This window comes from Rattus norvegicus, chromosome 9, assembly GCF_021556685.1.
Source record: "Rattus norvegicus strain SHRSP/BbbUtx chromosome 9, alternate assembly SHRSP_T2T, whole genome shotgun sequence".
Taxonomy (NCBI): domain Eukaryota; kingdom Metazoa; phylum Chordata; class Mammalia; order Rodentia; family Muridae; genus Rattus; species Rattus norvegicus.
In genome coordinates, this window is record NC_141542.1 from 109,608,747 (window position 1) to 109,621,890 (window position 13,144).

General features: G+C 41.4%; 1 long non-coding RNA gene across 1 annotated transcript in view; it reads left to right on the top strand.

Moving 5' to 3' along the window:
* Positions 1-13,144, top strand: part of LOC148003858 (uncharacterized) — a 167,546-nt gene that overhangs the window by 27,218 nt on the left and 127,184 nt on the right. The gene's annotated exons all lie outside the window — the stretch shown is intronic.

Consider the following 13,144-nt stretch of genomic DNA (forward strand, 5'->3'; position numbering starts at 1 on the left):
ATTTACGGTTATGCATATTAAATGAGTTAATTTATGTGGAACATTCACCCAATTTTTAGCTGTCACAGGAATTTTAAACTGAATATATCTGCATTTTTTTTCTAAGACCGGTTTCTTTCTTTCTTTTTTTTTTTCTTTTAAGAGATGACTATGAAACTTGACTCCACACATACTAGGCAAATGCTCTATGACTAAGTGTCTTAGTTATGGTTTCTATCACCGTGAAGAGCCATAGTAACTCATAAAAGACAATATTTAATTGGTGCTGGTTTATAATTTCTAGGTTTAATCCATTATTATCATGTTGGGAAACAAGGCAGTGTGCAGGCAGACATGGCGCTAGAGAAGGAGCTGAGGTTTCTACATCTGGATTGGCAGGTAGCAGAAAACAAAGTGGCTTGAACTTCTGAGATCTCAAAGACCACCCTTCAGTCACATACCTCGTCCAGCAAAGCCACACACCTCCTAATAGTGCCACACCTTATGGGCCTATTGGGGGTTCTAACTACCACACTAGTGACAATCCAGACTTTTTTTTTTTAAGACAAGATCTTTTGTAGACTAGGTTGTGGTGGTTTGAATATGCTTGTCCCAGAGAGTGGCACTATTAGGAGATGTGGCCTTGTGGGAGTACTTTAGGAATGGCCTAAAGCAGACGTTTCTGGTTTCTCTGGAAACTCAGTTGTGTTACAAGATGCTTTTATGGGAACTGTCTTAGGAGAGGATGTTTTGCTGAGAACAGACAGGCAGTGTTTTTCTGGAAGCAGCCTGGAAAAAAGGACATGCGATGTTTTGCTAGAGCAGACATTTGAGAGGACACGTGATGTTTGGGAAAGGTATAAGTATAACCCGACACACGGTGGACGATGCTGTGTGGTGTTGGTTCGCCTTGCCACTCTTTGCTGGTCATCGTTTGTCATGACTTTAGAGAGAGAAATACCACCAAAGGATTTCTTTCTGGTGGTGGTCTGGTGGCTTTTTGTGGCTTCCTCTGATTCGGGCTGATTGGCCGAGTCTTTCAGTGTCCTCTGGATCAAACTGCTATGAATGGTATTTGTGGGTGGATTGAGCTACTGCTGCGTATTTGCGTGAACTAAATTGCTGATATCCTAACAATGAAGATTGGATTCGCTACAAAGAACTATTTCTAAACAAGTCCACATCCTCCTTTTGACCTATTAATCTTTCCTTCCTACTACCTCTGGTATGTGGTGGGCTAGCAGACAGGTTAAAGCATTTAAGTACTGTTATTAAAGCAGGTTAAAAAAAATATAATCCTACAGTGGCCTTGTTGGAGGAAACGTGTCCCTGTGGGTGTGGGCTTTAAGAGCCTCATCCTAGTTGCCTAGAAGCCAGTCTTCTCCTGTTTGCTTTTGGAACAAGATGTAGAACTTTCAGCTCCTCCAGCACCGTGCCTATCTGGACCTTGTCATGCTTCCCACCATGATGATAATGGACTGAACCTCTGAACCTGTAAGCCAGTCCCAATTAAGGGTTGTCCTTTATAAGAGTTGCCTTGATCACGGTGTCTGTTCACAGCAGTAAAACCCTAAGACATAGGCTGAACTCAAAGGGGACTATGTAGCTAAAAAAATGACCTTGAATTTCTTATCCTTCTGCTTCTGCCTCCTAGATCCTAGGATCTTTGGCTTGGTACAAGTGTATTTTCAGTTCTCTTTCCTGGGATGATGCTGTGTGAGGAAACCCTGCTAATAAAGGTCCCAGTCAGCCATGACTGGATAGCTCCTCTGAACTTACTGCAAAATGGAGGACTACTTTTACCAGCTGGGCTTCCCCTTCTCTGACCTTGTCTGGGGATCCTGACACACTCTACCTGGGGGAAGGTTGAATAGTCCTTGGAAGACCTACAAGTTCAACTTCCTCTTTCCTGATAAGAACTCACCCAGCAAGAATCTGGGATTCCTGGAGTACCTCTCCGTACAAATGAGGTTTGCACAGAACTTTAAACACTAGCCAATGATTTCCATTTACTCTGAAAACTCTTTCTCACTCTCCAAAGATCATATACAGCCCTTTCCACCCCAAATAAATGTAGTATATACATATAAGCCCACCATGAGTACTGGTATGCGCACAAGCTAAGATTGTCCAGGAAAGCTCTTTTACTGAAGATTGCTGGAGAAGGTCTTCATTTAACAGAGCACAACACTAAGATTATCAGAGAAGGCCTTTTCTTCTCCTTTTCCCCCAGCACTCACTCCCAGCTGGGCTGGGATGCTGCAAACCCCACCCATTTCAGACTCTGTTACATCCTTCCAGCCTTTGTGCAGTGGCATCAAGTGGACATCTTGAGAGGGGGAAGCAGAGGGCATGGAACTATAGCTGGACCACACAACACGCATACCATGATGTTTGCATGTCCTCTGCTCTGCTTCCCTTCCACTCATAGGGCTTTATTCACAACACTTTCTCCATATTTGCCCTATAGTTGACTGATGCTTCCCATTCTCACCTCTCGTACTAACATTTATGAGGTTTGATTCCCTAGCAGGTAGGCAGATAAAAATAACAAACTCATGTATCCATACTCAGGTCAACACCGGAAGTCCAGACTACTTAACTGCTGGCTGTACCCGTGGGCAGTTCCTTGTTCTACCATTTGGGGTTGTCACGGCTGATGGCATGTTTACAGTCTAAACCCTGTGTTCGAGAGATATGAAAAATAAAAGAAATGCTTCTAGCCTGTAAAGCTTCTAGCCTATCGAGGCTGTATTCTGTCAGCCAGATTGCCCAAAGAAGATAAATTCTAGGAACGTTAAAGGCTATTCTTGTGTCTGCCTGGCCTTGTATGATTTCTGTGCTTGCAAGATAACAAGCCACAATGCTAACTGTGTGCTTCTGTTTCTGTAAACAAGTTGTATGCCCGTGGACAGGATGTGTGTTTGATTATGGTAGGTAGGAAGTATCTGGTCTCCTTATTGTATGAAGGCAGGAAATGTGTAGCTTTGTGATTTTTGTCTTCATAAGCTCTTGGCTAATGTGACAAGCTGCTCTACTCTGAGAATCCTGAATCTTGGGTATAGTCCTGATGCCAGTGTCTGAGAATAAAGACTTGACTTTGTTGAACACTTACTCATGATTAGACTGGTTAATCTATGACTGACCACAGACCCATAATAAGGTTAGACTGGATATTCCTTGTTTAAAGATTCCTCTGCGTCTCCAATTTAGTTCCAGTCTGTACCTCCGTGTATGCTTTCTTTTACCTGGAGACAGATATTAGACCTTTTCCTAATGCTCTAATGAATCTTCCTATATGTTTTTGCCACTCAGTTTCCACCTTTGGCGTGATATCTGCATAAAACTCTGATACCTCTGCATGATCTTAGGGGTCCTACATGGCTAGCTTTGGGGGTGGATTTGTCACCTTTTCACAGAGCAGACTGAATAAGACAGTGGAACACTGTTCCTTAGACTCATTTCAAAGTCTTCCCATCTTTAATAAGTCTAAGTTTCCACTGTCTGAATTTGTATCTGAGTTCTCTTTATATATACATTAGTTAGACATGATACATTCCAATAGAATAATCCACAGATAATTTCTGGATTGCACAGATGCGTGTAAAATGGACTTCTGCTTTGTTTCCTCTCCCTCCCTGTCAATGAGGGTGCAGAGGGTACCTGGAAGGGAATGGGGTTCAAGGGACTTGAAGAAGGACGCCAAGACAAGAGTCTGATCAAGGCGACAATTTTATATTCCCCAAGGCTGAATTTATACCAGAACAGGGTAACAGAGGGAGGGGGGAAGTAAGAAACGTTTACGCAGGCCAAGGGCACAATATTCGTGTGATCAGGGAATCGGCTGAAGTTGACAGGATGTCAGAAAGTTCACAGGTTTGTCATATCTATTAGTCAGCGGGATGTTGGTTTTTCAGAAAGGTTACAGGTCATCACATTGGGTATCTTGACGTCAGATGTATTTCTCAGCAAGAGAACTTTATCATATTATTATTTATCTTGACCACCAGATTTGCATTAGTCTTCTGTAGCTGACTGGGGATTTTCCATGAACCCAGTCATACTTAACTAACTATAATAATAACATCAATAATGGAGGACTTCAAGGGCATCGCTCCCAACACCCCCCCCCCCCCCGTCTTTCTTGAACGTATTCTTTCTAAGCCCAAGAAACAAGGTTTTGGGAAATTTATCTCAAAGAGAAGATTATTGTGTTTCTTTTTAAGACAAGTATCCCAGGCTGACGTTAAACTGCTATGTGACAAAGGATGGCCTTGAACTACTGATTCTTATGCTGGTGTGTTGGGATTATAGGTATGTGCTACCATTCCTAGTTTTTTCAACCTTGGGGATTGAACTTCATGCATGGTAGGCAAGCTCTATATCAACTGAGTTACATTTCTAGCCTAAACATAGCTATTTAAAATTTTTTTTGTGTGTTTATTGTAATTTGTCACCACAGTTTTCTTCCTCTTTTCTTTAAAAGTAGTTTTTAAAAAGATCTTTTATAGGGCTGCTGAAGTTGCTCAGTGTGTAGATGTGCTTGTGTCAGGCATAATCTGAGTTCGAAGTCCCATCCCACAAGTTTGCAAGAAAAAACTTACCCTAGAAAGTTGTCATCTAATCTGTACAACATGTGCTGTGGCATGAGAATGCCTGAAACCTACCCACACACACACACACACACACACACACACACACACACACACACACACTCACACAAACATAGATATACAGTAACTCACTCACACACACAAATGCATAAATTCATACACATATATACTGACAACACACATACACACATGCAGACACACCATATATTCACATTCTTATACTTACACATGCACGTACACATATACACACATGCACACAAGTGCATACTTTCATACACACATATATTCACAACACACACATACACCACACACTCACATTCTTACACATACACACATAGACACACAAACACAGACACAGACACAGACACAGACACACATACGGACATACAGACACACACACAGACACACAGACACACACAGACACACAAACACACACGGACACACAGATAGACACAGACAGACACACACAGACACACAGACACACAGACACATAGACACACAGACACACACACACACACAGTAAATTGGGGGGAAAAAGCTCTTTTAAAAACAAAGTGTTCTAAGACCCTTTGTATTCTACAATATACAGCTCATTTCAAACACAAATTCTTTTTTGTCTTTTATTGGATATTTTCTTTATTTATATTTCTTTAGACTATTTATCTATTATCTATTTAATATGCACAGCATTCTGCCTGCATGTATGCCTGAAGGCCAGAAGAGGGCATCAGATCCCATTACAGATGGATGTGAGCCACCCTGTGGTTGCTGGGAAACTGACTTTATTTACATTTCAAACGTTATTACCTTTCCTGGTTTCCCCTCTGGAAACCCCCCATTCTCTTCCCACCCCTCTACTCCCTCCCGTCTCCCTGCCCTGGCATTCCCTACACTGGAGCCTTCACAGGACCAAGGGCCTCTCCTTCCACTGATGCTGGACAAGGCCCATCCTCTGCTACTTATGCGTCTGGAGCCATGCGTACTCTTTGGTTGGTGGTTTAGTCCCTGGGAGCTCTGGGGTGTCTGGTTGATTGATATGGTTGTCAAACACAAATTCTTAAAACTATGATTGATTAGCAGATTAGCACACTATAATTTTATATAAAACGTTGGTGATTTAAAAAACAACATGTGCCAATGATTCTAATAATGGAAACTGTTCTGATCCCCTTTGTAAGTGGAGAAAGGCCTATTATAATTAATTTATTAAGGAAAAAAAACCCATCATATTTACCAAGGCAATTTTTAACAGGCCATGCTCAGGTGCTGCTGTTACAGAGTTAGGATTCTGGGCTACTGTGGAGGTTTCAAAACCATCTAGACAATACTGTAAGTGTTGTTTTTATTTCCTCAGATGAATTAATGAGATGGGAGCCATACCCAAGCTGTGTGAATACATGGCTTAGGCTGTTTCTTTCTCTGTTCTAACTGTCCCTAGGCCTGGAAGCTCCTAGCCTCTGTACAATCTAATCTTCCAAGCTGACTGATTCAGTCCAGCTTCTCTTGGCTTCTCAATGAATTGCTCTGCTTGGCCTCATACTAACTTTGGCAATATATTCTAATCTTCTGGCTCCTTCTCATTTTCTGGCCTGTTCTGTCTTCACCTGTGTCTAGCTTGCTTTCTCTGTAATCTGTCTCTGTAAAACTATCCTAGTAAAGCTGCCACCCCACCCTCCCACCACCTGAGTCTAGCTTGTTCCCTTTCTCTGTACTGCTCTTAAATAGCCTCTCTTTCTTGTGATGTACTCGTGAGAGTTGGGTGTATCCTATCTCTGCTTCATTCTTTCATATCTTTCTTTGATTCATCACTTTGTCTGCCTCTCAATTAGACATCACATTCAAACATGACTGCTTCTTTATACAAACTAACATTACCTTCATTGTTAGGGATTGCCGGTATGTATTAAGGTCATGTGTGTAGTCCAGCCAGATCATCCTGTAATCCAGAGAATGTCTGCATTCCAGTCAGATCACATAGACTTAGAAGGTCCTTGGATGTGATCCCTTGCCAAAGCTGTCTTAATGCTGGATTAAAATTTCTCTAAAATCAGCCACAATCAGCACCAATCACATAATATCTATTACTGTTTTTGTTTGGCTCTTTTCTTCCTCCTCCTCCTCCTCCTCCTCCTCCTCCTCCTCCTCCTCCTCCTCCTCCTCCTCCTCCTCTTCCTCCTCCTCCTCCTCTTCCTCTTCCTCCTCTTCCTCCTCCTCCTCCTCCTCCTCTTCCTCCTCCTCCTCCTCTTCCGCCTCCTCCTCTTCCTCCTCCTCCTCCTCCTCCTCCTCCTCCTCTTCTTCTTCTTCTTCTTCTTCTTCTTCTTCTTCTCCTTCTTCTTCTTCTTCTTCTTCTTCTTCTTCTTCTTCTTCTTCTTCTTCTTCTTCTTCTTCTTCTTCTTCTTCTTCTTCTTCTTCTCCTTCTCCTCCTTCTCCTTCTCCTTCTCCTTCTCCTCCTCCATCATCATCATCATCATCATCATCATCATCGTCATCATCATCATCATTATTTTCAAACCAGTAGCTCTTCACAAATGGTTTTTTAAAACACTAGTTTCTGGGCTGGAGAGATGGCTCAGAGGTTAAGAGCACCCGACTGCTCTTCCAGAGGTCCTGAGTTCAATTCCCAGCAACCACATGGTGGCTCACAACCATCTGTAAAGAGATCCGATGCCCTCTTCTGGTGTATCTGAAGACAGTTACAGTGTACTTATATATAATAAATAAATAAATCTTTAAAAAAAAACAAAAAAAACCCCCACTAGTTTCTAAGTGGGGAATAGCTTTAAACTCATTTGCACAGGAAAAGAATTCTTGAACAGAACACTTTACAAATTAAAAATGTAGGCACAGATCTAAATAGAAAATTCTCAGTAGAGGACTCAAAAGACTGAGAAACACTTAAAGAAATGTTCAATATCCTTAGTCATCAGGGAAATGCAAATCAAAACTTTGAGAGTCTATCTTACATTTGTCATTATGGCTATAATCAATAACACAAGTGACAGCTCTTGCTGACAGGGCTGTAGAATAAGTGGGACACTCATCCACTGCTATTGAGAGTGCAAACTTATATGTACATCCACTATGGAAATCAGTGTAGTGGTTCTTCAGAAAGATAGGAATTGTTCCACCTCAAGATCCACTCTTGGGAATATACCCAAAGGATGCTTCATTCTACTGCAAGGACACTTGCTCAACCATGTTCATTTGCTGCTGCTCTATTTATAATAGTCAGAAACTGGAAACAACTTAGATGCCCCTCAAAAGAAGAATGGATAAGGAAAATGTGGCACATTTATACAACAGAGTATTATTCAGCTACTAAAAACAGTGACATCATGAAATTGCAGGCAAATGGATGGAACTGGAAAAAAGTCATCTTGAGTGAAGTAACCAGACTCAGAAAGATAAATATGGTATGTATTTGCTTATCTGTGGATATTAGCTGTTAAGTAAATGATAACCAAATTACAAACCATTGATCCAGAGAGGTTAGGTATAGAAGAAGGGGGTGGGTGGGTGGAGGAGGCATGTGGATCACCCTGGGAGAGGCAAATAGATTAAATTGTTGGACTAGGGGTGGGTGAGGCATGGGAATGGGAGGATCAGTTAGGGAGGGGAGCAGAGATGGGTTGAAGGAAAGAATGCAGGGAGAGACAGAATTGGGTATTTGAGAGGTACAGAGCAGCGGAAGTTTCCTAAAATAGATGAAGGTGATCCTAATCCAGTCTCCAACAGGGTAGACCAAATTCCAACTGGCCATCTCTTGTCACCAAATGAAATGTCTAGTACTGGGACTGAGTTATATCTTGTTGAGTTACTGGTCTAAGGGATCCTCATGGAAATCCCCTAACAATCTAGGGTGTTGCCAAGACAATAGATTACTCTCCAGAAACTGATGGCAAGGCCCCATTGCTGAATACAACACCTACGTGATTCCACAGAGGTAGAGCCTTTACCCCTGTGGACCAGTGTTCTTGGTATTGGAAGGTGCTCTGCATGCTATCAAAGGAAAAAAATAAATGCTAATCCAGCCACAAAACCTTTGATTTACAATGGTGTCATACCTGCAAAACACACTAGTGTCGATGCCCGCACTGATTAAAAAACACACATACGCGGGTCATTCGTGTTAAGAAAGAATGCCCATTCTGTAGCTTTATTCACCGAATATATACCCCAAGTTGACTGAGTGGAAAATTCTAGGAAGCACAGTGTGAAAACCCAGTTTAAGGCTTCATTAACGAAAGACCGAATGCATGCCCCAAATTTACTGGGGAGAAATCTAGGAAGACCAGCCTAAGTCCCAGGACAAAGACTGAGAACAAAAGACAGGAACGAATGGACCATTGCCCAGGTGTATGCCCTGGTGTGTAGATACCCGGCTACGGCGTTCCTTTGTTAGGAACAAAAGGCTTCTACAGGCATCAGCAGGGCTCAGCAGGAGTCAAACACTGCAGGAGACCCAGGAGTGTGCGACATACTAGGGCAATGATGGTACAAAGCTTGTAGGAGTTACCAACCAATGTCTGACTAGACTTAAGGCCCACTCCACATGATGGAACCCATACCCGATACTGCTTGGGTGAGCAAGAGTGGGTCACCATCAAGGGTAGTCATTGAAAATCATTAAAGGAAGACCCTAGACCTAGATAGTATGCAAAAACAAAGAGTTTATTCTGCAGAAACAACCAGCATGTGGAGTCAACCATTCTCTAAAATGGTGACCCCAGGCAAAGGCATGCAGGCCTTTTTATAGGGAACTGGGGGAGCTCTTGAGAGAAGTTAGGTAATCTAAAATTTCATTGGTGGGTTCTAGCTGGGGGGAGGGTCATAGGTGGTCAGTGGTCTGCATTCCTATGTCATAAATGTTTAATCATGTGATGAAATAGGGCTGCCCAGCACAGATGGCCAGTACTGAGATAAGGTATTTCCCCATTTTTGTGGTTATCCCCAGGCTGTTCTTTAGGAGGGGGTTTTGTGATCTTGTTCTGGCTTTTATGGTCTGTTCCTAGAGCTGGTGTCTTATGACTTAATTTCTGGGACTTATGGTCTATTCCCGAAGCTGGTGCCTTATGGCATTTTTTGAAATCAGGTCTGGTCCTTAAGTGGAGACAAATGGAATCCTTAAATGGAGACAAATGGGGTTTGAACCATAGACTAGATAGACCAGAGACCTAGGGTAAAACTAGATACTATTATTTGTCTTTAAAAAATGTAGTGATAAAATGATTTCTAATTTAGTTGGAGCATGCTTACAGTTCAGAGATTTAGTCTATCGTCTTCATGGTGACATGTAGGCAGACATGGTACTGAAGTAGCTAGATTTGGGAAATGTGGGAATGAACCTGTGGAGGAAGAGGTGGGATGGAAAGTAAAGTGCCATAGACTCCCACGACTCCTGGAGGAATCCTGATGTGTATATGGTACACAATTAAAGATGGCTCCTGGCACACAGGTGAGACAGAACAAAAGGCCAAGATCAGGGCGATAGCTGCTTCCCCAGCCTTCATGGAAATCTCCCCAGATGATTGGCCCTGTTCCCTACAGAGTCATGGGAAAACAAATTAGAGCTGGCAGGACAGCCCGTGTAATGCCCTGTTTGGCACTTGGATATGGAACTGCATCTTGATTGGCTGAAAAACTGTGTATAAGTTTATTGTACCGAACCATAAAGTTAGATCTACATCCCGTGTTGGTCCCTAGAGTCTGAATCCTGGGTATCTTCGTGGGCTCTGCCTGTTTCCTGGTTCCTCTTCCTACAATTTAAGATACAATTTAGATATCCAGGCAGCAGGAAGAGAAAGACACTGGGCCTGGCTTGAGCATTCACAACCCCAAAGCCCGTTCCTTGTGACATGCTTTCTATAGTTAGGCCACATCTCTTAATTCCTGTCAAATACCACTCCCTGATAACCAAGCATTCAAGTCTATGAGTCTATGGGGTCATTCCTATTCAAACCACCATAGTCCATTTGATTTATAATATCATTTATAGTATCAGATAGCTTCAGCATTTTTCTGTTTAGTTTTTGTTTTGATGACCTGTATATTGGTGAGAGTGGAGTGTTGAAATCACCCACTATCACAGTGCGAAGGTCAATGCGTGATTCAAGCTGTAGTATTGGTTCTTTTATGAACTGGGTGGCCTTGTGTTTGGGGCACATATGTTAAAAATTGCAATATGCTCATGGTAGATTTTTCCTTTGATGAATATGTTGTATTCGTCTCTATGTCTTCTCAGTAGTTTTGATTACTGTCTAGTTCAGCAGACATTAAAATGGCTATACTGGCTTCTTGTTTAGGTCCACACTATCTTTTGCCAGCCTTTTATCCTGAAGTGATGTCTGTTTTTGATCTTGAGATGTGCTTTTTGGATGCAGTAGAAATATGAATTCTGTTTTTGAATCTACTCTGTTAGTCTGTTTCTTTTAGTTAGGGAATTTAAACCATCAATGTTGAGAGTTGCCAATGAGCAGTGTTTTGTTTATTCCTGTTATTTTGTTGTTTTGTTGCGGCATTTTCCTACCTTTTTTTTGCCTAACTGGTCTGTTATTATTTATTCCATGTATTTTCTTGGATGTGGTTAACCTCTTTCCTTCCAGCACCTTCTGAAGGCTGGATTTGTAGATGGATACTACTTGAATTTGTTTTTTAAATCATGTGATGCCTTTGTTTTTCAATTTATTGTGATTAAAGTTTTGCTGGGTATAGTAGTCTGGGCAGGTATCTGTGATCTCTTGGCATCTATTAGCAGCTCCATTGGAAAGTCAGATGCTATTCTAGATAGGTCAGTTTTTATATTAATTGGTCTTTTCTTCTTGTAGCTTTAACTCTTTTTTTTTGCTCTGTATGCTAGTCTTTCGATTATGATGTACTGTGGAGAGTTTGCTTTCTGGTTCACCCTACTTGGTGTTCAGTTTGCTTCTTGTAACTTGACAGGCACCTCTTTCTTTAGACAAGGGAAGTTTTCTTCTATGATTTTTTTGAAAATATTTTCTGTGCCTTTGAATGGGGTTTCATCTCCTTCCTCTATTCCTATTATTCTTAGACTTGATCTTTTCCTAGTGTGATTTTTCTGAATGTTTTATACCTGGATTTCTTTGACATATCCACTTATTTCTATTTTCTCTATGATGCCCGAGGTTCTCTTTCATCATTTGTATTCTGATGTGAAGTTTGCCTCTGTTCAAGTTCCTAGATTGTTTGTTTCCACTTTCTTCTAGTTTGTGTTCTCTTTATTGGTTATATTTCTTCACTGATGTCTATTTTATGTTTTCAACTGTTTTTTTTATTTCATTCCACTGTTTATTAGTAAATTTATTCACATCATCTTTAAGGACCTCCAATATATTTATAAAGGATATTTTTAAGTCTATTATAGCTTCTGCTATATTGCATTCCTCAGGGTCTTTAGTAGGGTTGTTGGGCTCTAGTGGAGAATGTTATCCTGGTTGTTAGTTGCTGTGTTTTTATGCTGGTATGTAGGCTTCTGTTTTTGGGATGATTGTAATTCTTGGTGCTGATATCTTTGTTGGTCTTATCTTTCTTGTGTGGATGTTCTGTTTGTTTCTGTTGCTCCTTCTTGTTCTTATGAGGTTGTTGCGGATAGTTATGGATTGTCTCATAGAAAATGATTTTGAGATCTTTCCAAGTGTGGCTACTGAGGGTTCTAGGTAGAATGTGTTTATAGGTATTGAAAGCTGACCCTTAGAAATGGGGATGGGCTAAATAGGTGATGGGATCTATAGGAGGAAGAAAATTTGGGTGTGCCTCCAGGATTAGCCTAGATTCCTGAAAATGGGGGCAAAGATGAAGAGGCCACAACAGGTGTTCTTCTATAGAGCTGGGGATGAATCTTGTTGATTGAATTTGGAGGAGAGGAGGGAAAATGAAGATTGTTGACCTGCATTCATGGCCATCATGAATGACAGGTTCCCAGGGTCTCTTGTGGTTGTAGTCTGAGATAAAGAGATGGGGTGATGGGGATGGTTGTAGAAATAGATCTGTTTGGGATGGGGGCAGAGAGGAAGGGGAAGTTATAGCAGCTGGTATTCTACAGAGTTGGGGATGAGGCTAGGGGATTGGGTTTGGAAGAAGGGAGAGTGTAAAGATCACCTATCTCTATTAAGAAATATCTATCTATCTATCTATCTATCTATCTATCTATCTATCTATCTATCTATCTATCTATATCTCACATATTCAGATTGTATTTATCCCTGACTCCTCCTCACCTTAGCATCCAGATCTATTCCCCCTCTACCTTTATGTCCAGTTTTTTTTTTTTAATAGTCCATGGGATTCCATGTTTTGCTGCCTATATACTCATGGGTTTAGGGTCATTCATTGGAGCATGGCTGACCTACCAGGGGTCACACCATTAAAGAAAACAGACTTTCCTTTTTTCAGAAGCCATCCCTGTCTATAGCTCCTCATTTACACATCCTAGGCTTTTTAGTTACTGTGAAGGCGTTTTAATTAAATACATGGGACCTTGCTATGTAGTCCAAGTTGGCCTTAAACTCAAGATCCTCCTGCCTTAGCATCTGGAG